We start from the raw sequence: 23,621 nt of genomic DNA on the forward strand, positions 1-23,621 counted from the left end.
TGCAGACATGCTGAGCAGCAGCCCTGCCATCAGATGAGCCTCCCTCTCCTCTCCTCAGCATTCTCTCTCAGTCGCTTCTCTTTTTCTAGCTCTATATTTGGTATTGGGAAAAAACGTCTTAGTGGGGGAGGAGGGAACAAGGGGTGTCAGGACAAAATTACATAGCATTTATTCAGGGCCATCTGTTATTCCAAGACTCAAAGTACTATTTCTGTATCACTGCAGCATACCATCCCAGCCGTAAGAAGGAATTTATGGCTATTCTAATTGCAAGCTGAAGTATCAAACGTTTTGCTATTTATCATAAAGGATTTTTGGTTTTTTTTGGGGGGGAAGGTCATATTCTTCATTAAATACTTGCACATTAATATATGAATGCATTACTAATTAACGAATAAGGCATTAAAATCAAAGATACTGGAACTTTTAGTAGGCTTAGAAACAACAGCAAGAAACAGTTTATTTTTAAAACAAGAAAAACACTTTTTCTGCTGATCGCTCTTAAATAAACAGTAAGTCGAGCATCACTGTCCCATTGCAAAGGCCTAGACATCAGAGCCCGGTTTCAGGAGGGCAGATACTGTCTTTTAAATCTGCCCTACAATTAACTGCTCTGATTAACCTTTAAAGGGATCAGATATTTCACTTAAAAGTTGGTTCGATTACATCAGTTGTGCACTACTCCTAAGCATCACCAAATTCCACAGACCAGACGTAATCTTTCACCAAATGAAGAACGCTCCCCGACAATATCAATAGGAAATGGCTCCTGCAACTCAGAACCTGACAGTGGAAAGGACTTCTCACACCCTTCACGTAAAAGTCACAAGGGTTTTAACTCAGTGCCCGGCACACGTATGCTGACCACGCTGCTTACCTGATAGGGCTGAAAGGCACTATCTTCAGTTATAAAATCCAGCTGCTTGTCCACAAGGAATTCTACTGCAGTGATCGAATCGTATACGCTTTTTCCAACCAAGGGCTTGAATGTCTATTGAAAAAAGGAAGAAAATGAACTAATTAAAAAAAGCTCAGCACATCAAACCCCCAGGACTGCATAAACACTGACGCAGTACTTCTTCCATCAAAACAAGTTAAAACAGAGTAACAATTGCTAACTAGACAAGAAAGGAGAAGCTTGTGCTTTTCTCCTTTCCTTTGCGCCGCCAGTGGAAAAACCAGCGAGAAAAGGGAACTGCAGCATACATTCTTCCCTTCCCTCATTGTTCTGAAGCAAGAGTGTTTACCACAGAAGCTCAAAGTGCAGGAGCACGATTGTATCTTAAACATACAGCTTAGCACGCAGATCCTCTCTCTGCCTGCAGGACCAGCTAGCGCAGCAGTAATTACAGCGAGGACACTGAAGTGGAAACAACTGCAGACACGAGAACGTTCCCCTTCCTGCTCTGAAATCGTTCACCTTGCCTCAAGTCAACCCTCTCATTTCCCTGAGCCTCCGCATCTCCTCGGTGGCCGCCCGCCTCCCCCGCAGCCGCTCCTCCCTGCAGCAGCCAGCTGCTCCGCACAGCCGCTCGCCCGCGCCTCCGCCGGCCCCGTGCCAGGAGGCCTGGACGCGCTCCGCCAGCGAGGGCAGGCCGCGGGCCCCGGTGCCATCTGGCCACGGAGAGCAGCACAAAGCGGCCCCCGGCCCCCCCGCAGCGGGCTCTGCGCAGGCGGGCGGAGGGAACGCTGACGGAAAGAGCTCTCCCGGAGAGGGGCTGAGCAGTCCCTGCGTGCTGGCAGGCTTCCCTGGAACGGAGCGCGGCTGTGCCGAAAGGAGATGAGTCAGGTGGAAAGGAAATCCCAGCGGATGGAGGGGAGAGAATGCGGCTGGCTCTGAAGGCAGACGGCGAGCGGCAAGAGGAAGGCACTAATGAACAGCAGAATGAGCAGGATGCGAGGGGAAACGAGGAGGAGCAGAAAACCGGGAAAGATCTGAAAATGGGGCTGAGGGAAAGCAGCAACGGAAAGCTGCCCTTAGGGACCTGACTAAAACCAGAATTCACGACGAGAGGACCAAGAGGAGAAACAAAGGCCAGCCCAGCCACACACAGCACTGCAAAGGCCGCCATGCCCTGCAGGTCACCCCAGCTGCGCCAGCCCATCATCACACGCGAGCCGAGGCCGTGGTGGTTACACACCCTGAGGCCACTGCGAGGCAGAGAGCTGCCCACAGCCGTCTGCGTGTCAGCCGCAGCCATGAGGGAGCTGAGGGTGCTGCTCTGCTCTGCAGAGGTGGTTCCCCCTGCTCCCTTCCCTGGGGAGCCAAAGCCATGCCCTCACTAAGCAAAGGAGCGCCTTTCACCGGAGCTGCATCTTACTTTCTAATAAACACCCACCACCTCCACCCCCCCGCTACAAATACATAGATTTAGCACTCTGCAGCCTCCTTTCTGTTTTATTTAAGGTTTCACCTCACTAGTTACCCTTCCTTGTGCAAGCAAGGGGAAAAAAGCACCACCCCATCAGGCAGCCAGCCATCTCAGTGACACAGTAACTGGATGAAAGGGCGAGGAGGGCAGGGGAGCACGATAATATGCTAACTGCAACCTGCACGGCAAATAGTTATTTAACCTCTAATGGCTCGGAAAGGGCCTTTGCTCTTGCTCCACCATTCCAGACCGGCTCTTGCAACGCTAATGGTTTGAGTTAGGAGGGTGGAGCTCACACTACCGCATTGCAAAGCATGAGTGTACAAACCCACAAGTGGATAAACTTTCCTTCCAAACGTCAGCGCCGCAGCCTTTGGGTTTTTCATTTGCCCTCAGGTCTAAGGAGACGCCGCCCCGACTTTTTCACACAATTCCCCTTCCCTTCCATCCCATTATTCGGGTCAGGAAACGTGTTTCTGAGCACAAACAGGACGTACCACATGGTTAGCTGAAAGGAGACAGTGCGGAACGCGGCTGCAGTTATCGCTTGGGATTTAGAAAAGATGACAGATTAAGGTGCGGGTGAGCCACCAGTTTATCTTACTGCTGGTATTAAAAGAACCAGTTCCAAATATAGATCTGCGAGCGCGATTACGCCAAGGAGAGAAACGTAATGCCTCCTCATTTGCTTTCACAGATCTAAGCCTCCAGACAGGCCAACGCCCCCTAAATACACATGTGAAGGATGCGGGCCATCCCACAAAGCACAGAGGAAAAATATGTAAATAAATAAAGCAAAACTATGCCATGTCACACGCATCCTCCTACAGAGACAGCCATTCTGCCGCACATAAGCTACCATCTGTCAGGCCATGGAGAACCTCCCTACTGCTAAAGCACCACCAAACCCCACCCTTCAGAAGCTGCCTTCTGGGGACGGCCAAGTCCGTGCGCCTGGGGCTTGGGGCAGGGCAGGGCACCGGGGCACTGAGCAGGACGGACGTGACCCAGCGTCACACCATGCACGCACAAAGGCAGCCGGGCCAGGCGCTCCACAGGCAGCAACCAGCTGCTGGAGGCAAGCACACGGGACATGCAGTGACACGAACACGGGCTGAGGAGCTCCCTGTGGAGAAAGGCACTCCCTTTTCCATTCCCAAGCAGAGGACGAGCCCAGGGAGGCTGGAACCAGCACAAACTCAGCACCACACTCAAGTCTCCCCCATCGTGCTGGCACCGAGCCTTCTTTGACATCCATGTTAACTCTGCTCTGCGAAGGCCACGATTAAGAGCACGGGCTCAATTCTAAGCGACATCGGACTTGCACATCCCTCTGAACCGCAGCTTTCAAATAAAGACCCCCAAAGCCCACCTGTTTCAACTCACTGCCTCAGACAGCCAGCTACACGGGGTCCCCTCTCACTCCCACAAGCGCAGCAACCCCGCTCAGCACGCAGAGACGTCGATTTGCGGGTGCCATAGGCAAACTTTTCCATGCAGTGCAGAGCTCCTCGGCCTCACAGTAGCTCCTCTCATTATTACACTCAATCGTTACACTCCGGGATGGCCGCTCTTCCTCCGCAGCCAGCTGCAGCTGCGGTGTGAGCCGAGAGGACTGCCGCGCAGCAGGGCCGCCTGCCCAACGCTCCGCTCCGCTCCCGGCGCAGCGGGCAGCAGCGCGGCCGTTCGGGACGGTCCCGAGGGGCCACCACGAGGCCGAGCCCCTCCCGCAGTTCCGCCACCGGAGCCGTTCCCAACAACACTCCCCGACCGCTCGCGCCTGGCCCTGCTCGGCTCACGGCCCCGGAAGGCGTGCTCCGACCGCCTCGTCTGCCCTCGCCGCATGGCCGTGCCCGCCGCACAAAGCCCGGCCCGGCCGCCCCCCGCGAACAAAGGAGCCCGGGGCCCCGCAGAAGGGGGGGGGAAAGGGGGGAGGAGAGAGAAGGAAAGGGAAGGGTCCCACCGCGCTCCCTGCACACACGCACCTGGCTCCGCGCTCCGCGGCGCGCCCGGCCCGGCCCGCGGGACCTCCGCACCCGTGGCCGCCTTTGAACAGTGAGCAAAATGGAGCGCGCCGCGCCGCTTCCGGGTCGGGCCGGGCCGGGCGGCCGCGGCTGGGGGGAGGGGGCGGGTCGGCGGGAGGGGAGAGCCGGGAGGAGGAGAAGGAGGAAGGAGGCCGCCGCCTTTGTGGGCTTAGCGCGCAGCTGGCGCCGCCGCGGAGGCCCCGGCGCGTCCCCGCCGCTGGCGCATGGCGCTGCGCCGCTCGCGGGAGGGCGCGGGGCGGAGCGGGGCCGGGGGGGCGGCGCGCGGCGGCCACGTCCCGCGGGGCGGAGCGTGGGCACGTGGGGGCTGCGGGGGACCCCGCGCGGAGCGGCCCCCGAGCAGCACGTCCGGTAAGCGGCACGGAGAGCAACGGGGGCGCAGCACGCAGCGGCACTGCAGACCTGCAGCTCTCACGCTGCCTGGGGGACAGGCCGGCGACGCTGTGACTAGGCTACAAGGAATATTAATAGCAGGGCAGCAGCGCGCATTCAGAACCACGCCAGGAGCTGGCTACCATCACCCAGGGGCAGTGGCACTGCAGGGAGCAGTGACCCAGGCAGCTGCCTCGGCCTGCGCTGCTTTAGGGAAATGCCTTGGGGGGAGGGGGGGCACAGACGCCACGGAGCTGCCGCCGATGTGACTGCTGGTGCTAAATGTGTCATGGCAACATGACACTGGGCTCACGTCCTTACTGCTGACCGCATACACGGCAACGTGTATGTCCGTATCATTACACGCACGCGCCGACTGGCCAAGTAACAGCACTAACGCCGACTTTTAAGCAACAATTTGAAACACCAGAGTCCCGAAACCTATGGAAATTAATTGTACCAAGGTTGCTACAACATCTGCCAAGCGCTGCACCTGGGCACAGCTCAGTTAATAGGTGCAGGACAGTAGCAGGGCTCCCGCTGCCGCCCACAGAACAGAGCGCCTTTGTTCCGGGCACTGCCAGTCCCCGCCAACAGGCAGCGCGCAGCCCTGTGCTCAGCAAACACGCCATGACCTTCAATTACTGCCCTGGCTGGCTGCCACAGGATGCATGTACTGCTGCTCACACCGCCTGCCCTACTTTGCAGATAATCGCTACCACTACAGATAATCGTTAGAATCGATGGAGCAGGGTAAGCACGCACCCCTTGGGCTCACAGCAACAGCAGCACCAGGGGCTCAACCTGGGGAACAGCCACACCACAGGGACAGTACCCCCCACTGCCCTACCACCTTGGTTTAGTTTGTTTGCTCAGAGGTGGAAAGCACACGGCTTGTATTGGCACAGGAGCTACTTTTTATTTCCCCCTTCCCCCCACCCTGCTCCTCGCAGCCCTTAAGGCCGCCCAGCTCTCCTCTCGCACACGGCTGTGGTGCCAGCCCAGCTTCTGGATGCCCGCTGGCTGCACTCCAGCACCTGCTCCGGTCATGGCCTCCTGCATGGCCAGCGGCACCACAAGGCTGGAGACACAGCATGGGAACAGTGGCATGTGCACAGGGCCAGGGCCCCACTGAACCACACTCCAACCCCCCCCAAACACATGGAACCCAGGGAGGGCGTGGAAACGACGCTGCCATCTAGGAAAGAACACGTGAATAAATATTTAATCTTTAAAACAAACAAATGAAAGGTATTTAAATCCGTCCCCCTAACTGAAATCAGCCTTTTTCTACTCGTCTCCATCCTGTGCATGCCCCACATTTCCTGAGTGAGGCAGATGGTTTCCCAGGGACAATCCTGCAGAAATAGCGCAGTATGCGAGCGGAGCAGCACGGCTGCTCTGCTGACGTCGCCGTGCACACCAGCTGAGTGCAAACTGCACTTCAGTGCAGGAGCCAAAGTCCAAAGGAGAATTCGTGTGCGTGAAACAATTGCTAGTGTTAGGGCTGCAACCTCGTAATAGAGTCCCGGCAGTGCCAGCCCACAAGCAACCTTGCCTCTTGGGTGATGGAGGTGTGCCTGAGGACAGCTACACACACCAGAACATCACCAGGCCATCTTCAGCAATTCCCCAGAATCGAAAAGCAGAAGACAACAGTGGGCGTGGAGAAACATGAGCAGCACCACCATCAGTACACGCTAGCACATCTGTGCTAACCGATTCTGCAGTTATTTCAAACTGACCTGATTTTAAACACGGTTTCTCCCTTTGCAAGGTTTTCAATCAGCTTCTAAAATCTCCCGTGCCCTTCCACCAGCAGCCATCGTGGAACGCTCTCAGTGCTGCGTGCACCAACATGACTGTGCAATTTTCCCCATTGCTTCATCTGACACCAGCACTGTAATCGCAGCTCTGGCAAGGAGTTCTGTTAGCAAACTTTCCTTACTCTTGTGGTTGAATTGGTGTTCCTGTTACAAGCAGTCTTGGTAAAAGAAAAGCCAGAAGCATGGCATTACAAAGCAATCATTGAAGGCAACAGTACTGCACGAGCTTTCTTATTTCATGGAAAAAGCAGGCCTTAGACAACCAGCTAGCTTCAGAAACCATGTATTTTCATGTTCACAAATAATTTCAGACACAGTTACTTTCTCCCATTACAAGCCCCAATCCTGTGTACAAGGACTGCTTTTCCAGGTCTAAGCTACCTAAATTGCATTTTACAATTGCTCTCTGTGGTTTCATTTCTTCCCAACCCATTTACACCTTCCACGGTTCAGTTTCCATTAGCAGCCTGTCACTGGCACTTTTTCTGCCTCCCCTCTGCATTATGCCATTCACAGACATCAGCCCTTGCACTGCAAGACACAGAGCTGTGCTCTAACGCCAGATTTATGATTCACATACAAAGACAAAACACCAAGCAGTCTCTCGAACATCCCTATGTTGATTGCCAGCTCAAGCCTCGTGCTGCTGCAGCAGACTCCATTTCCCTGTACCGCTCTCTCCATTAGCTGAGCACCACGGCCATGACCTTTGCCACTCGCTTGAGCCCAATCACATCAGAGTCATCTTTAAGTGTGACCTTCCCACTCCCAGTGCTGGGTCTGGATTACATGAAACTCTTGTAGGGTTTCTGAAACACGAGTTTTTCTGCTCCTTCCATAGTTAAGAGCACCAGCCCACACTTATTTGCATTCTGATTACTCAAGAATTAATTAATGCATACATGCCCAGTTCAGATCTGCTCACAGAGTGTCTCAGACACCTCGAGACCAAAGCCTACTGTTGGCTCTCCTGCTACCAGCATCACATCACACTACACTTTCAGAAACCATGTTTCCTGATCTGACTATTGCTCATTTATCAATCTTAGGAACAGCTTACTGGCAGCACTCACTGAACTGACGCATTAACGTCTTCCAATTTTCTCTCTCAACCTCTTCCTGGCTGTAATGACCTCTAAACCCTTGACAATGCCTTGGCCACCACCTTAGGAAGCCTAATCTTATTCTCTCAAAAGGAATGCCTCTTATTTCCCACCTGCCCATCTACACACACAAAATTTCTGCTCTTTACTTACTCTCAGAATTTAACTCCTTGGAGAAAAGAATCTTTCTCATCCCACATTTGTTCTACAGCTGACTGCAGAATGAAATCCTGGTCTTTCACATGGGTTTCCCAGTGCCATGGTAACGTGCCACAACAGTAATTAACCTTGGGACTGGATTCTGCCTTCCACAAAGCATGCACAACACTTGCAGGATCATAATGTTCTTACCCACACTCCTTCTGCAATATTCATCAAACCCTTTCTAACTTGGGTGCCATCCATGTTTTTCGGTATTCACGCTCCTTCAGTCTCCTTGCTTCCTTCACAACAGTGCCAAGCTCCTCCAGCTCATTTCTTGGCTTTATTCTCCTCTTCCACCCCTACTGCCAACATTCACAAGATTCTTGCATCCTTTTCCCCTTGAACTTACTGGATCTATTTACCTGCCTTCCTTCCAGCCTCACCTCCAGCAAAACAACTCAACATAGAACACCAGCTTCAGGCTTCTAGTATCCACTGCATTGCTGCTCTTTGATTCAGCATCCGGCAGCACATCTCCTACATCTCACTAACTGCAGCCCATTGGGCCCCACCTTCTGCCCTCCCACTGCTTCCTGCCTCCTCTCATGCTTAATTCCATATGCTTCTTCAGAGCACTACTCCCTTCCCAAGAGTCACCTGTACCTACAGCCATCAGTATCCTTTCTGTTCTCCCTTGCTGGAGCCCAACTACCTGCCTCAACTTTTTCCACATCACCCCCTATTACCTTTAACTTCAATTTTCAGAGCAATGTTTTTCCTAATTCTGCCGTTTTTTCAGTTCCTCTGCCCTACAACTCTTTCTTTTATCTAAGCCCCACTCTCCACCTGCTGCATCCAAGTCTTCACTCTTAATCAGAGTGCATTTTACTTGGCATTTTTGTTTTTGCTCTTCTTCTGGAGAGCTCCTGGTGCATCCTCAGCACGCAGGCTGCACAGAGTCCTGCTGGCCAGGCCCTTCCCTTGGCAGCAGCCTGCTGGCTCTACCTGAGGGTGCTCCAACGTGGGGCACAGGTCAGAGAGGCCTTGCTTCCTGTTATACTGCAGAGCTGAGAACACACCCGTGCTGACATTTCCCATTCCCACAGCCCTACAGCAGTGTCCAAGCAACTCCCAAAGCAGCAAACGCTCCCTACACGCCTGCTGCCACACCCAGGACACACAACGTGCTCCTGACATCATGATTAAGGGTCACCTCAGCCATCCGTAATGACTCAGTTAATCAGAAAATCTCTGCAGGGAGCTGGACTGTGACCTAAAACAGCTGGGAGGAAGAAGGTGCCTTAAACAGGAGCTCATGTTTGGAAGTATCTCAGACAACAAAAGCCTCAAAAGCCTGTGAAACATGAAGTGCAAGAATCTTTCAGAAAGCTTAAGAACAGAGAGCAGGATTTCAGAAGAACCCATCCTACAGAAGCTAGAACAGGGAAACATGCACTTATGTGAATGAACACGTTACAGAGAAACAGAGATTCATTTTCTGAGAAGCCCAAGACTCCTCAACAAGACCGTCACTCCCGCCTTTGTATTTACTCCTTTTTACTGACAGCACGTTGTTTGTTATGAAGCATAACAGCTGTAGAATAAATCTGCTTCTAAATATAACAAATCTGCAACACATTCAGAAAGGGGTTTTTTGGTGAGCACTGCTGTGAAGGTGACAACGCCTTCCTCCTTCCCTACACCCACTGTCTCTGAAGAGCCAGAGGTTACACTTGCCAGCTCTGCACTTCCTATCTGGCCATCTGGGGATTTCCTTACTAGGGAACAGACAGACAGACAGGGAGGGGATCACTCTTATTCTGGACCCAGTGCCCCTGCACTCCTTTAGCTCCAGCTTGCTGGGGCTGAGGCCACGATTGGACATCTCTGTTTTGAAATACATCTTCTTTATTTTCTAAACATGCACACGTTAGGTGTAACAGAGTACCCTGACAGTAATATTTTCATATTTCTAAACACTTAAAGTATTAGGCTATGTTGATGCAGAGTGTTTCAATTAACTTTGTGAAATGCTCCACCTTAGTGAGACAACATCCTCGTCCATAGCCCTCAAATAAAAATACCATCTTCACCTTCATGTGCCATGCAACCAAGGAGAGAGAGACAATCTAGTTTCCGGCTATTATCGGAAACATCTTTTAACCTTTCTGAGCAGTGTCTTTTTTACTGCTATGGCTGTCTTATAATTGTATTGTGACTGCGTCAAACTTCCTACACAGTTGTTAACACAGTGCTCTGATTCCCCACCCTGTCATGTAAGAGGCTTGGGAGAACTTCTCAAAGACAATTTATTCATTGCAGGACAAACCGTGGCCATAAAACACCAAGATGCTGAGGTAAAAGTTTACACTTGATTATAAGAAGTCTGATGGAGTAGGCAGCATTTCAGTCATCAGCATCGGGATAACACCAGAGTCCAGTGAAACACCACCAGCATCACCTAGTTAAAAAAAATCAGAACCTAACCTAGATATCATACTGCACTATATCCCCTCCCCCAGGCAGCGTTATTTTTAGGCTCTCACATCTGTCCTCCTACACACTTGTCCAGCAGCAACCTCGCCGGGCACTTCTTTCCTTTCAGGAAAACACAGGACAGATGGTGTTGAAACTATCTCTCTCTCTCAGATAACAAGTTTTCCATTTTTTATAAATTCACTCATCTCCAAACTGCGACAGCTGCAAGTTTAAAGATAAAACCAAAATGATCCAGATCTTGCTCATCTCCTTTCTCTAGGGCCTCTGAAAGGTCACAATGTGTCTCACTTAAGTTCCCCACTAAGTATGAAATGCATTCCTTTTCCAAGCTCAAGCATACTGTTGATTATCAGAAAGAAACTACAGAGCACTGTTGCGTTTGGTGGTTTTTCTTCTCAAATTTGTGTCTGAGGCCTGTGCTGTGCACTCAGGATCTCCAGGATCTGTTTGTGTAGTACATTAGGCAGTATTTACCTCCAAAGTCTACATATAGCACTAGTTACATTCCGTCATTCCTCCCTAACAGCATGCATGATGGTGTCACTATCCCACACTAACTACTCCCACCTCTCTCTCCTGTTAGTCTGCACTTCCACACCCTGGTTATCCTCACATTCCTCCTATTCGTCCCATCGAGTTGGAATTGACCCTTCTCCAGCACGGCAGACTAGAATTAGGTGTGTTATTTTAAAAACAGGCTCGTGGCTGTTAGTTGTACAGAGACACCGGACTCCTCTATTCCAGGAACACATCCCGAGTGTGCCAGAGCCCTGCCTGGGATCTTATGAACCTCACACAGCAGGTTCACAGCCCTCCTCTGCCCGACCAGAAGGGCCAGACCTGCTCCGTGCCAGTGCTTCCAGTGGATAAGCTCTCATCTACATTTGCCATCTGCTCCTAAATCCACGACTTGGTTTTATACAGTAACATTCTGTTCCACCTCTATTACTTCATTTCTCAAGGACATTCAATTTTAGCCACATAAAAAAAAAACAACCTCATCCTCCATGTGAAGGGCTCCTCCTATCTTGTACCATCTGCACGTTGAACCAAATGTAATCAATTAGTTCAAACATTTCAGTGAAAATACTCTGCATGTCATTCCCAAAATGTGTGAAGAACTACTGGCAGTCAGACTTACTTTACCACTACACAACTCCACCTATTTCAACACTACATAGCTAAAGTCTTATAATCTAATTCCTTTCTAATTTATGTTCACACTAATAATCCCCATCTTCCTCTGATAGTTCATCACTTGACGCACTGTGGAATGCATTACAGAAGTCACGATGAATGATATTGGTTGTATTTTCTTGCCTTGGCACAAAGCCGACCAGTCTTTTGGTTCAAGTGGGTCCACAATGCAGCTTTTCAAGGTGCTGATGACAAGACCAGTCCATGATTAAGGGAAGGGAAACAAACACAAAGCCAATATCATCGGTCTGTTTGTAAACACTTAAAATAAAACAAAACAGTGAGTAAAAGCCAGTATGAACTCCAAAAGAATAAATTACATCAAAGCAAATATCCTTTTCAAACAGAAGAAAGAGCAGAGTTGAGAAGCAGATCTATACCCTGACTTTAATAAGGTTTTTGACACCGTCTCCTGTGACGTTTAATGTATGCAGACTAAAGAAAAGAGGCCCAAATGAAACCAACATAGTGTAGACAGACATCAAGGGAAAAAAAGCTTAGAAAACATCACTAGTTCACCATCAAAATAAGTATCTAGAACAGAGTTCCCAAAGTCACCTACACTGGGCCTGCTCTTATTTGCTACTTTCATTAGTGACCCAGATGATAGAACACAGACTGCATTTATTAAATTGACAACCAACCAGCTTGGTAGGACTGCAAATTATATTGGAGGACAAAAAGACAAACTGGCAAAACATTCTGAGGCGAAAAAAGAAAAACGCAAAGCATCACACGTAAGCAGGAGCAGTCAACTGCAGAAACACAGAGCAGTGAAGGAGGCCGAAAAAGGCCAGGTTATACTCAACTTCACAACCACTACGAGTGGCAGAATCGTGCTGTAGAAGTGCACACGCAATACTGAAATACATGAACACCAGTACAGCTGTGTTCTGCATCCATAAAGCCTCATCCAGGGAACCACGTAACGAGCAGAGCTCTGGACACTGCTTCTCAAAGAGATGTGCGTGCAACAAAGAGAGCAGCGCAACGAGCAGCGCATTGGAAAACGCTGTTGATGAATATAGTCTGAAGAGCCTGGGAAGGGGAACCAGAGCAGGGCGTGTCTTCACACAGGAAAACAGGATGCTGCAAGGAGTAATAACCTCTATAGCAGACGCAATAAACTTTAACAGCCTCCATTTAGATTAGATGATCTCAAGGTCTTTTTCAGTCTTATGATTCCAAAGGACCTCTGCAGGGTCACTTATATTTCCCAAATAAAACAGCACTTATAAACACGTGCCAAAATTAATGCTATGTTTAAGACTGCTTTCATTATGCCATCTCTCCTTGGCCTAGCTTCTCTCAGCAGCCACAGACTGGTAGTATTTTGGGGGCTGCAGTGCAGAAGGAAGCACCTCAAGCCCTTCTCCCTGACAGAAATACTGGGGCACCTTCATGTGCTATGAGGTGCCAGCTTCTCTTCCTTGCACTACTGTAGCCTCACCTTGAGCAATGGGTGCAGGTTTAGGGCACCACAATATAAGAGGAACACAACGCTGATATGAAGCATCCAAAGGAGGGCTGCAATAGTGGTGTGGGGCCTAGAGAGGAAGATATGTGAGGAGCTTACCTGCAGGCTGGAAAAAGCACTGGCAGCTCATGCCTGACACAAAGGTCACAGGCTTGCCTTATTTATTTAGGAAATTAATTATTTTAAAAGAAAGGTATTGGGACACTAACATTTTTAAAAAGCTGTATTGTACTTTACTCCATTATCTTTAATCTCCAAAGTCCTTGATTATTATTGTAACTTCAAAAAATGCTTTCCAAAGCTTTCCATATTAACACAGAGGGCAGACTGACAGTCTTTTCATTGCTTGCATAATTCTTCCCTTCCCCCTCCTTATGTAGGCACTGCTTTCTTCAATCACTGGTACCACCCTGAAGGAAAGATTAGCTAAAATAGTTATAATCAGCACTAATTCTTTCCTAATTCTGAGATTTCTCTGTGTCTAAGTATTTTATGATCTTTAAGTTACTCCTTCTGGTCGTAGCAATTTCCACTCTCTTATTTTACATCTTGCCTTTTCCTTCATAGCTATTATCACCCTCATTTAAAATTGAGCCAAAAATTAAATGCTTTATATATAATGTTTCGGATGTTAATGTTATCATTATTTTCTACCCTTCTTACCATACAAGCTTTTTTTTCCTTTTGGTTTTCACATCATTTGCAAGATCAGATTTTGTTATGAGAAGCAAAAATATCCAAATTAGGTCTCCCTTTCTTTCTCTGCTCATGGGCTTCCTGCATTGGCCTCACTGGACATCTTCATCCTGGACATTCATCCCTTTTTGGACTGCACACCAGAAGAACTTAGTTAAGATTTGTTTGGAAACTGAATCTCACCTCTGACATTGAAAAATTCAGTCCCTGGGCTCCCTAAGTGACAACTGACTACAAGCGTTATTTGAATTTACAACTAGGATTTAACTCTTGAATTCCAAACTAACCTTTGTGTATTTCTTCCTTGCATTTCAAACTGAGTCATCTCATGATTGCCCAGGGTGCAATACTCAACTGCGCTTCATGTGACTAATGGTAGAAGTATGGAATGGGAAGGCTCTGACATCCCAAGCAGCCTCAGCCTCTTGCTCTCCATGCCCACAGCCCAGTCCAGCAGAGCTCACTTTGTCACCCGACCAACTCATTTGCTCACAGTCACCTTGCTGATGTAACTCCCGTCTTGGCTGCATGACTGCTGGGATCAGCTAGGCAGGGGCAGGAATAGCGAAGCCAGCCCTTTCTGCAGCTGATTAAGCAAAAACTGAAACTGTATCTTCATTCCAAAATGATTTTCTAGAATATCACTGTTGCTTTTCAAAATTATGTCTGAAGTACCAACGAGTTCCTGTTGGTCTGGTGACTAGTTTAATGAAGAAACTCGCCAGCAATCGCATCCAGGAACATCCTGACCCCACCATTTCTTCTCTAATCTCTACCTGGGAAAGTAAACCACCTAGTAACAAGTAGCATTTAGCTAACAACACTACAGAGATCACTGTCCCTGTTCAAGTCTAACCCTGAAGCTAGCAATAGATTCTTCACTCCTTCTGTCATCTTTCTCCCAAGTGATTTTAAACCAAACTGATTTTGGTCTGTCCTTTTCACACCAAGATATTTTTTTTAGTCTACTATATAGTTACTACTGCACAACTTCTGCAGAGCAAAACACTTCAATACATATAGTCTAATTACTAATAGCATTCTACCATGCTTCTGCTACTAGGCTTTTTATCCCAAATGCTGTCAGAAGCTCAAATTTCTCCATTTTGTTGCCCAGGGTCTCAATATTTATACAAAACATCTCAGTTGTTTCTTAGTAACAACAGCCTATTATCCAGTCTAAACCTTTCCCTAGCTGCAGTGCCTGATAATCATTTTCCTTAACCTTGGAACTCTTTTCTTTCTCAATTAGTACCGGTCTTCCACCACTGGCACTTTTCCATATGCTGAGACAGAAACAAGGGTTTAACCAGCACCTCCCTACTGAGAGCTGAAGATTGAATGGAAGTTGTATAGGTTGGGAAAAGCTTTTTCCTTACAGCGAGTTTCCCAGCCAGCACACTAGCCTTCTTCTCTAAGGCAATTCTTCTGCATAGTTGGGGGTAGAGCCTGCCTGTAAGAGTGATCTCCTTGGGGCTTTCCTCCCCTCCAGGGACTGTAATTCCACTTCAGATCACCAGAATATCTACTTGATGTCTTCCAGTATGGTTTGCACATCTGTAATCCACCATGGTAGAAAATTTGCTGTCATTTATGCTATCTCAAACACTAACGATGGAGTCTTTCCTTCCCACTCCCACTCAAATCCCTTCAGGATCTTTCTCAGCTTTCTCATTCTCCCTTATCTTCTCATTCAGCAACTTCAAAAGTCCCTCCAAGCTGCCTGCAACTCCTCAGCCACATAAGCATTCCCTTAATTTTTGGATCTGGTTTAAGTTCCAGCACCATCTCCAGCTGCATCTTGAGCTTCCCCCTGCTTCTTTTCTTCCTTCCATTTTTGAGCTCTATCAGTGATTTCATGCATACTATATTTAGTCATCTTTATTAAATCTGCCATTCTTCAGGTTTCCTCCACTGCTCCCTTGATTATAACTCATCTCTTTCATGTCCTTGCCTTCAAGAAGGACGCACACAGAACTCCCTCGATGCACTCACCACACAGCAACTACTTATCAGCGGCTCAACTTTCGAAACCTTTTGTCTGAAGCAGCTCAAACCCTTCAATTAGTTTAGGTGGGATTAGCAGCACAGCAAAAATCAATTTCACATTCCAGCTCAAATGCTGTCCAGAAATTCATTCAGAAGATGCACTCGTTTGCTGATCATCAAGAAACAGATATTGTTGTTTTTCTATAATTCCTTCCCCTTAGCATAGGTCCTACGCTGCCTTTGTAGACCCTTACCGAAACCTCAATGCTTTAAAACCAACTACTGTGTCAGAGATGATTTGGCTATTCCCATAGAAGCCTATCTGAATTTGGCAGTTAGAGGTCCCTCAAACACCCGTTACAATGCCAGTTTAAATGAGAAATGCTGGGAAATTTCTCATTTAGAAAGCACAGAAGAAAGCACAGGGGACAGGAAAAGAACCACAAAAAGGGTGAGAAAGAACAAACGGCGACAAGAGCAAGTGGTGTACTACCAATTCATAAATTGCATTCTTCTGGCTGATTTTAAGATTTTACTCCCTCCCCACCCCCAAAGCAACAAGAAAAAGCTTTCCACAAGTTAGGAACTGAGGGAATAAGAGTGATAACTCCCTCTGACAGGTCCTTAATTTTCTGTAAAAGAGACCTCCTTTGGAGCAGGACCCATAAAAATGGAGCTAGACAACAGGGCAAGCACCAAATCTCTAGGATACTTTTTTTTTTTTGCTCCATTTCATAGCTCTACAACATTGTACAGTAAATTACTTCAGGAGAGTCTACAGAATGAATGACCTACTTCTGGTCAAAAATCCCAGCTGTGAATCACAGCTATTCAGCCTATTAAAAAAGAAAAAAAAAGTACAACTACAACTCTTTTCCAAAGAAAATCAAATATGAAAAAGTATTGAGGAACAAGCACAGACACTATTAGGACTCTTTTTCCTTACCAAAAAAAAAAAACCACTCTGGGGTATCTGCGAAGGGAGGTTTAACTTTTCTCTTCCAGGCATTATTTAGTCTCTGAAACGCTAAGAACCACAGAATGGCTTAGGTTGGAAGACCATCTAGTTCTAATCCCCTGCAGTGGGCAGGGTTGCCAAGCTCTAGATGAGTGAGTTTCTCTATAAATATTGCCAGATCTGCTAATTCCCACACAAAGATTGTTAATGAGAGATATTCACAGATTTAGTAGAAAAAGCTTTGTATTAAGTAGCTACAACAGTGGCTTTAATGAAGAAATACATATGTGCCCAGTGTAGGGAGGTAGAACCTTTTCTAGCTATGGAAGATCTCTCAGACTCAACTATGTTTACAATGACTGCATCAGCAAGTTTAGCTTGTAGGCAAAGAAAAAAAGTGAAGGAGCATACTTCAGAAATAAATATGAATGTAACTAAAACAAAATGGTGGCTAGTTGTCTCAGCAGACTCTAAATTAGGTTTCCATATTTAGAAACACCACCTCTTTTGAGGATAGTAATCTGCTAGAGTTGAAGGGCAAGAGGATTTGTCAGAAGTTGGTGCAGGAGCTCCTGCACATGAGCACGAGTGGGAAAAGTGAAAGAAACTTATATGTAATGACTATAATTGTCACATGTAATTATAACACCAAAATTAAAACTGATCTTGTAGAGGATGGGAGGCATATGAAAATTGAAAGTGAAGATTAACTTAGTTAAGTTCTAGATCTTTAAAGAAATTGAAAGGACAAAGCTATTCATTCCATTACGAACTTTTTATTTATGACCCGTCAAACAGAAATGAATTAAAATATTACAGTGGCACCAGATATCTGCTCGAGTAGTAGTGCTCTACTTATTAAGAGTATGTGAGACAACTGACACTTCTATTTCAGAACAGAAGAAAAATTTACATTATTAAAGCTTAGTGGTTTAATTTCCTCTGCATCTGTCAATCCAGTAAGGCACATTACCTCTTCCACAAGCCCGACTCCACCTATTATTTTATAAAAATACCGAGGATTGGTCTTCCATTGCATACTTTTTTTTCTTTCCTAGCCCTCAGTCACTCCTTTGACACAGACTTCAGAAAACTGATCCTCTGGAAGTGAAATGGTATTTTCAAGTAAATCCTGTGTGTGAAAATTGTTCCTTCTTCACTTTCTGCCTTTCATTTGGTCTCCATCTTCTTTGTCACAGAAATGTTTCCAGTCTGCAGTTATTAAAAATAGTCAAGGTGACCCTAACTCATTTATTTAGTGTCTACAACTTCCTGCAACTCCAGATGTTCCATTCCAAATAGGTCCGATACATTTTCATTCCAATTCTAACAGACACCAAATACTCAAGGCCAGATAAGTAGAAAAAAAGCAACTTGTTGAGCGGAGCTGAGTACTCAAAAAACTGCACTATGCCAAGCATGATGGGCACTGGATTACAAACTACAAAATACAGAATTAGCCACAAGACTGGAATATAAAAATTATTTAGCCCCCCCCAAAGGCAATTCCCAACAGTACGCAGCATGCATGTAATCCTAACAGCTGACCACATAGCAGTACTGAGCTGTTACCTAGGTGTTTAAACATTTAGCAGCACATTGGCAAGTCACTGGAATACTTTTCTGGCTCCTTGCTAAACCGTCCTGCCAACTCACATTTCAGCCTTCGTTCTGTCAGCCATGATTTTTTTAGAGAAAAAGCAAAGCCCATTCTTTTTGTTCTCCACTCCGGTAACACCTCACAGCTTTGCCTCTCACATGTAAGCACTTAAAGCTCTGTCTCTTTCTAAAGCACAAAAGTGCTTTCTCCATGATGCACGGACACATCTTGCTGAATGCTAGATTATAATTGCTTTAATAGTGTGAAATACATACCTCATTGGAGTTGGCATTCTGCTGCACAAGCTAGCTTTTCCAAACAGGTAACTCTAACAGAAGGCTAAAAACTATGCTCAAAGGGCCAAAGTAGTCTGATGACAGTGGAAAAGAGAAAGAAAGCTCTTCATGGCAGCTCTGCCAAGGAGGCCTTATGCCACAGAAGACAGCCTGCAGCAGGATGCAAAAGGCATAGCCATGCCACCCACCACAGGAAGCCAGGGGGCAGAAGCACAGCTGGCCCCAGGGCCCTGGGGGCCTTCGCACCTTGCTGGTTGACAAGCTCAAAACAGATGAGCAGAAGCACTCAAACAACATTCTGTCCTACCCGCAGAGTAGCTTTTTAAACACTTAACTCTAGAGCCATGCACGTCCAACCCACTAGTTTTATAGGTTTTATTGCCCCCTTCTTTATGTTTTAATTAAAAACATGAAAAAATAAAAGCTTTGTTACCTATATACATTTTATACGTGGCCCAAGACAACTTCACTCAGTGCAGCCCAGGCAAGCCAGAAGGTTGGACACCCATGCTGTAGAGCTTTCCTCCTACCCCTGGGGCAGATGGCGCTGACAGCTGAACTCCGAGTGCCAAATTCCACCCATTTCTTTCACTAAGTTAGTTGGAAAAACTTAGAGACAAAAAGAGCAAGTGAATAAATGAGACTACGCAGAGACAGCATGCTCAGATTTCCTGTTACTGGTGACATCGCCTTTGCTCATTTTAGAAAGTACTACAGAGAAGAAGCTTCTCCCTTGAGACAGAAGTAACAGCTCTTACAACACGGATAACTTTTCCTTTAGTCTAAGAAGGAGCAGCTTAATAGAAAAAGCTCATCAACTCTGTATTCTTACACATGTACAGAATCTGAATTCCTTCAGGTCTTTTGTCTTAGCAAAGCCTATCCACTGCCATACTGAACAGAGCTCCTGTCCTAAACAGCACTGCTATGTGGCGACATGTCAGGCTCTGCTGTTCACAGCACCACTCGTTAGCTGTTCCACCTCTTGCACAACAGGGCAGTGGGGCAATGAAACGCTGACATCTGAAAAGAGAAGCCCAGTTTCGAGATCTTCTTACTGCCTGATTCAGAAGAAAGGTTTCCTTCCCCCCTCGCCCAGGAACCTGACCCTTGGCCGGGCAGGGACTGACAGGGCCAACAGCATCCCTGGAAGGTTGCCTTGACACTTCCCTGTTGTCTACTTCAGTGGCAACTTCAGCCATCTCCCAGTGGCCTAATGGTCTAATCCAGCTTGGTTTGCTTGTTTGTATGGACTTCTCTGTTGGAAACTAAAGTTATCTGTACCTCTACCATGTCATTATAACTGATGCTGAAAAAAAACACATGCTTTAACTAGAACAACGTATATTACTCTCCATATCAGAAATTATTGGGTTTTAGAAAGTATCAGCCCCTCTAATCTGAAGTCTGTAAAGTCTTTGATGAAGGGCAGATGAGACATTTTTTTATACCAAGTTTTGCAGAATGATTTCCCGTAAGCAATCTATTTTGACAACAGATTCCACATCAGGACATCTCAAATGCTGCCATTTTTCCCCACACTGCAAGTGGAGTCTTGATGAACACTGGTCTCAGAAGTATCGTATGGCTTGGGTTGGAAGGGACCCATCAAGTTCCAACCCCCCTGCCACAGGCAGGGCCACCAACATACAGGACTGGTACTCGAACAGTTTGCCCAGGGAAGTATGAGTGTTCGTTAATCACATGCTCCTATTTCTATATTTACAAATAAACAGGCTGAAATGGGACTAATCAAAACTTACCAAGCTTCTGAAAGTGTAAGTCTTAAATTACACAGGAGACCCTTGGGCCTCTGAACAAATAGAAAAGGCTTCCTGCATTACGGTGTCAATTTAGCTACCTAAGAATTTGTGTATGAGAATGATATTTTCATAACAGATTAAAGAAAAATATTAAATGAGGTTCTGCTCAGAAAAGCATGCGTAAGGAAAGATCAGCTCCTGAAGTAACAACCAAACTAGTACAGGTGTAGGGCAGAGTGACCACATGGAATTTTTTTGCATGTACTGTTTACAAAAGCTTACTAGAGCCTATGTAAATTAATCTGTGATAGAAATCAGAAAGAAAACCCTCCTTCTGCTTCAGATTATTTTCCTGAAAAGTAGATTACCCACCTTCTTACTCTCAGCTTAAGTAACTTAAAACAACAACAGTGCTTCACCAGTAGAATTCAGCCCGTGACATTCATCTTTCTACAGAAGCAGCAGATGACAGATGCAGACACTGCACCGATGTCTATCTGGAGCTGAGGTGGATGAGCAGCTGCAACTCACACAGCTCATGGATGCTGCCCACCAGAGCTGTGCCAGGTGTGCTGCTGCTGGGAGCCTGAGCTGGAAAGTGGGACAGCAGCAGTCCTGAGAGAGCACAGTGAGGACTTACCAGCTTTCCCACCTGCTGTATATTTGTGCCAGCAGCACTGGTTGCATTGCAGCCAGGCTCTAATGTTGTTACGTAGCACCTTGAGGTCACAAGCTGCATGGTCTTCGAAACTGCACTGATAAGTGCTTCCCTGCCACAGCAGCATACATAGCATCACAGGGCATCTACATTAAAAGCATCAGAAGTCTTCCTCTGTTTCAAGTAGCAAAAATCCATATCCTTCTTCTAGCACGTGACTGATATGAGGAAAGATTAAACTTAGCTCAAAGGCCAGGAAGTCCCAGGCCAGGCTGGTAGTGCACACCTCCCTCTCCTACCAGAGGCCTTCTGTGGCACTTCTTTCCTGCAGTGCATGGTTCCTCTTATAAGTTCCCAAATGACTGCCTCTGCTTCTCTGAAGAATCAAGCACATGTCCCTGCATCTGTTCATTTACACTGTGTTTCAGGACATTTCCAAACATGAGGTTTTCTTCAGAATTAAGGAGAAAAAAAAATAAAGACGACTCCTTCATTTAAACTACACAAGCAAGGCAGCAGACCAAAGCACAACCTGCACCAACCTCTTCATGTACCTTTGAGTTCAGAGAAACCTCTTCCAGCCTCTCAAAGATAACCACCCTGGCTGAGAAACCTCAAACACAAGGAACATTGGCTGACAGAGCAGCCCAGGGCGGGGTGGTAAAAAAAGCAGCTTCTCATCACAGGCCTTAACGTGCAGAGCTGCTATCAAAACATCCACACCACTATCACAAAACACAAGGGATGCCAGCTGGCACATTAGCACACTGTACGTGTGAGATGCTCACTGCCTGGCATGGTCCTCTCAACACTGGGACCCGGTGCACATGCTGCAGCACCGCGTGGCTCCTCCCAGCAGCAGGCCATCAGCACCACGTGCAGCTCACCTGAAGCTCTACCAAAACATCTCCATATTTGCACATTGTGCCCTCCTGAGAAGATCAAAATATGTTTATTTCACAATGCATTAAAAAAAAAAGCATTGCAAACATGGTACGTTTGTGAACATTTGTGTTTAGCCAAAGGGGCGATTCAGGTGCTGAGTTGTACTCCTAAGTACATTCCTTTAAAAGAGATGCTCATGTGTGCGGGTACTTCTGAAGCATAGAAATATAACTGAACATCACATCTCACTCTGTATCTTGTAGTTAGGAGGATTTCAAAATACTGACTTCCAGCACAACTTAAATCCATATTGCTGCTGTTCAGAACTGTTCAACTGTTCATGCAGGTATGAATGCTGCAGCAGGCTGCCAACGTTTGCACAGAGGACAACCGTTCCTTGAAAGCAGCTTACAGAAGGCTTTCCCCAGGAAACTTTGTGGCAGTATCACATTACTGCGCTAACTTGGACTTTTCTTTTTACTTCTGGGAATAAAAAAAGTTGCTTCCCTGTAACCATTTGTTGAGCTCCTGAGGTTCCAAGCCCTCTCTGACATGGCTTTGCTGCCACTAACACAGCCATCAGCTTAGTTGACCCTTGGCTAGGCAAACCCTCCAATTTTTTTCCTTCTCTGCTGGTTTCAGAGCAGCTGACTGCACTGGCCTGTTAGTAGACACTGATGGCAGGACGCTGTCTTCAAGTAGCTCCACTCTCCTCCTCACAGCGTGCAGCAGCGCTGATAACCGCATTCAAACCAACAACCCTCACGTGGAGAGCCCAAGGTCCCGGCCGAGGAAGCCCTGTGCACACAGCCGTAGCAGCAAAGCGCTGCCTTTTATCTCTGTGCCCCACAGACATGTCAGCTGTAGCCCTCAACACAGGCACACAGGATGAAGGTGAAGCTCGGCCTCAGCAACGGCCTTACTGTGTTTTGCTATCTCGCATTCCCAAAGCTCAAAACAAATCCATAAACAAACTTAAGGATTATGTGGATTTCCCACCAAAGTCGTGAAGACCACAAGCTGAAAATTATGGAGTATTCTGTCTTGCTGCATTGAAGTTTTTGGGAAAGCGTGCTTCAAACCAGTCAAAGAAGGTTTTGATGGAACAGCTACTCCAGGCATGTGACACACTGGAGCTCTGGGTGAGGAATCCTTCATGCTGATAATAGCCAGAGCCGTGCACAGCAGCCAGTGCTGCAGCATTAAAGCTGCAGTGGTCACGAGGGGCTGGGGCAGCTCTGGGCATTAGCACTGCTGCTAGCAAGAGGAGGGGAGGAAAATGGCCAGGCCCAGAAAGCTGTCTTCACAGCTTCATTTCTTTGTGCTGTTGACATCATCTACCCTACCCAGTCTTCATGGAGGAGGATTAAATCACTACAGAGTTCTTCAGTGCAGGGGCACAGGAGGACAAAGAGAAACTTCTAGGAGGGCAGAAAAAGAACTGAAGAAGGCATGTCAAAATGGAACAGTCTAATTCCCTCTCTGACCACACCATACAGCACTCTGAACCACATCAAAGGATGTTAAGAAGAAAAAAATATCAGAAAGCTGAAAAGGAATCAAAAAAGCAATCTTTCCTACAGAAAGTAGCTGACACAGTCTTGTGTGAGCAATAGAGAACAGCAGAAGGAACTGCTTGCTCCTCAATTCCCTCATTCCCTCACAAGGCCACAAGCAGCTCAGCCAGGACCTGCCTGCTCCCAGCCCTCCCCGCAGCCTCAGTCGCCCGGTGGAGGCAGGAAGG

At 47.2% G+C, this 23,621-nt stretch overlaps 1 protein-coding gene across 1 annotated transcript in view; it reads right to left on the reverse strand.

Annotated features, from left to right (window-relative positions):
• JMJD1C (jumonji domain containing 1C) overlaps positions 1-23,621 on the reverse strand; it is a 142,580-nt gene that overhangs the window by 50,525 nt on the left and 68,434 nt on the right. Inside the window, exon 3 of the mRNA XM_065746835.1 lies at positions 878-991. The gene's annotated coding sequence lies outside the window, so the exon portion shown is untranslated. The remainder of the gene's footprint in view (positions 1-877; positions 992-23,621) is intronic.

Source organism: Cyrtonyx montezumae, unplaced genomic scaffold (genome assembly GCF_038088225.1).
Source record: "Cyrtonyx montezumae isolate F1298 unplaced genomic scaffold, pur_monq_1.0 scaffold_4, whole genome shotgun sequence".
Taxonomy (NCBI): domain Eukaryota; kingdom Metazoa; phylum Chordata; class Aves; order Galliformes; family Odontophoridae; genus Cyrtonyx; species Cyrtonyx montezumae.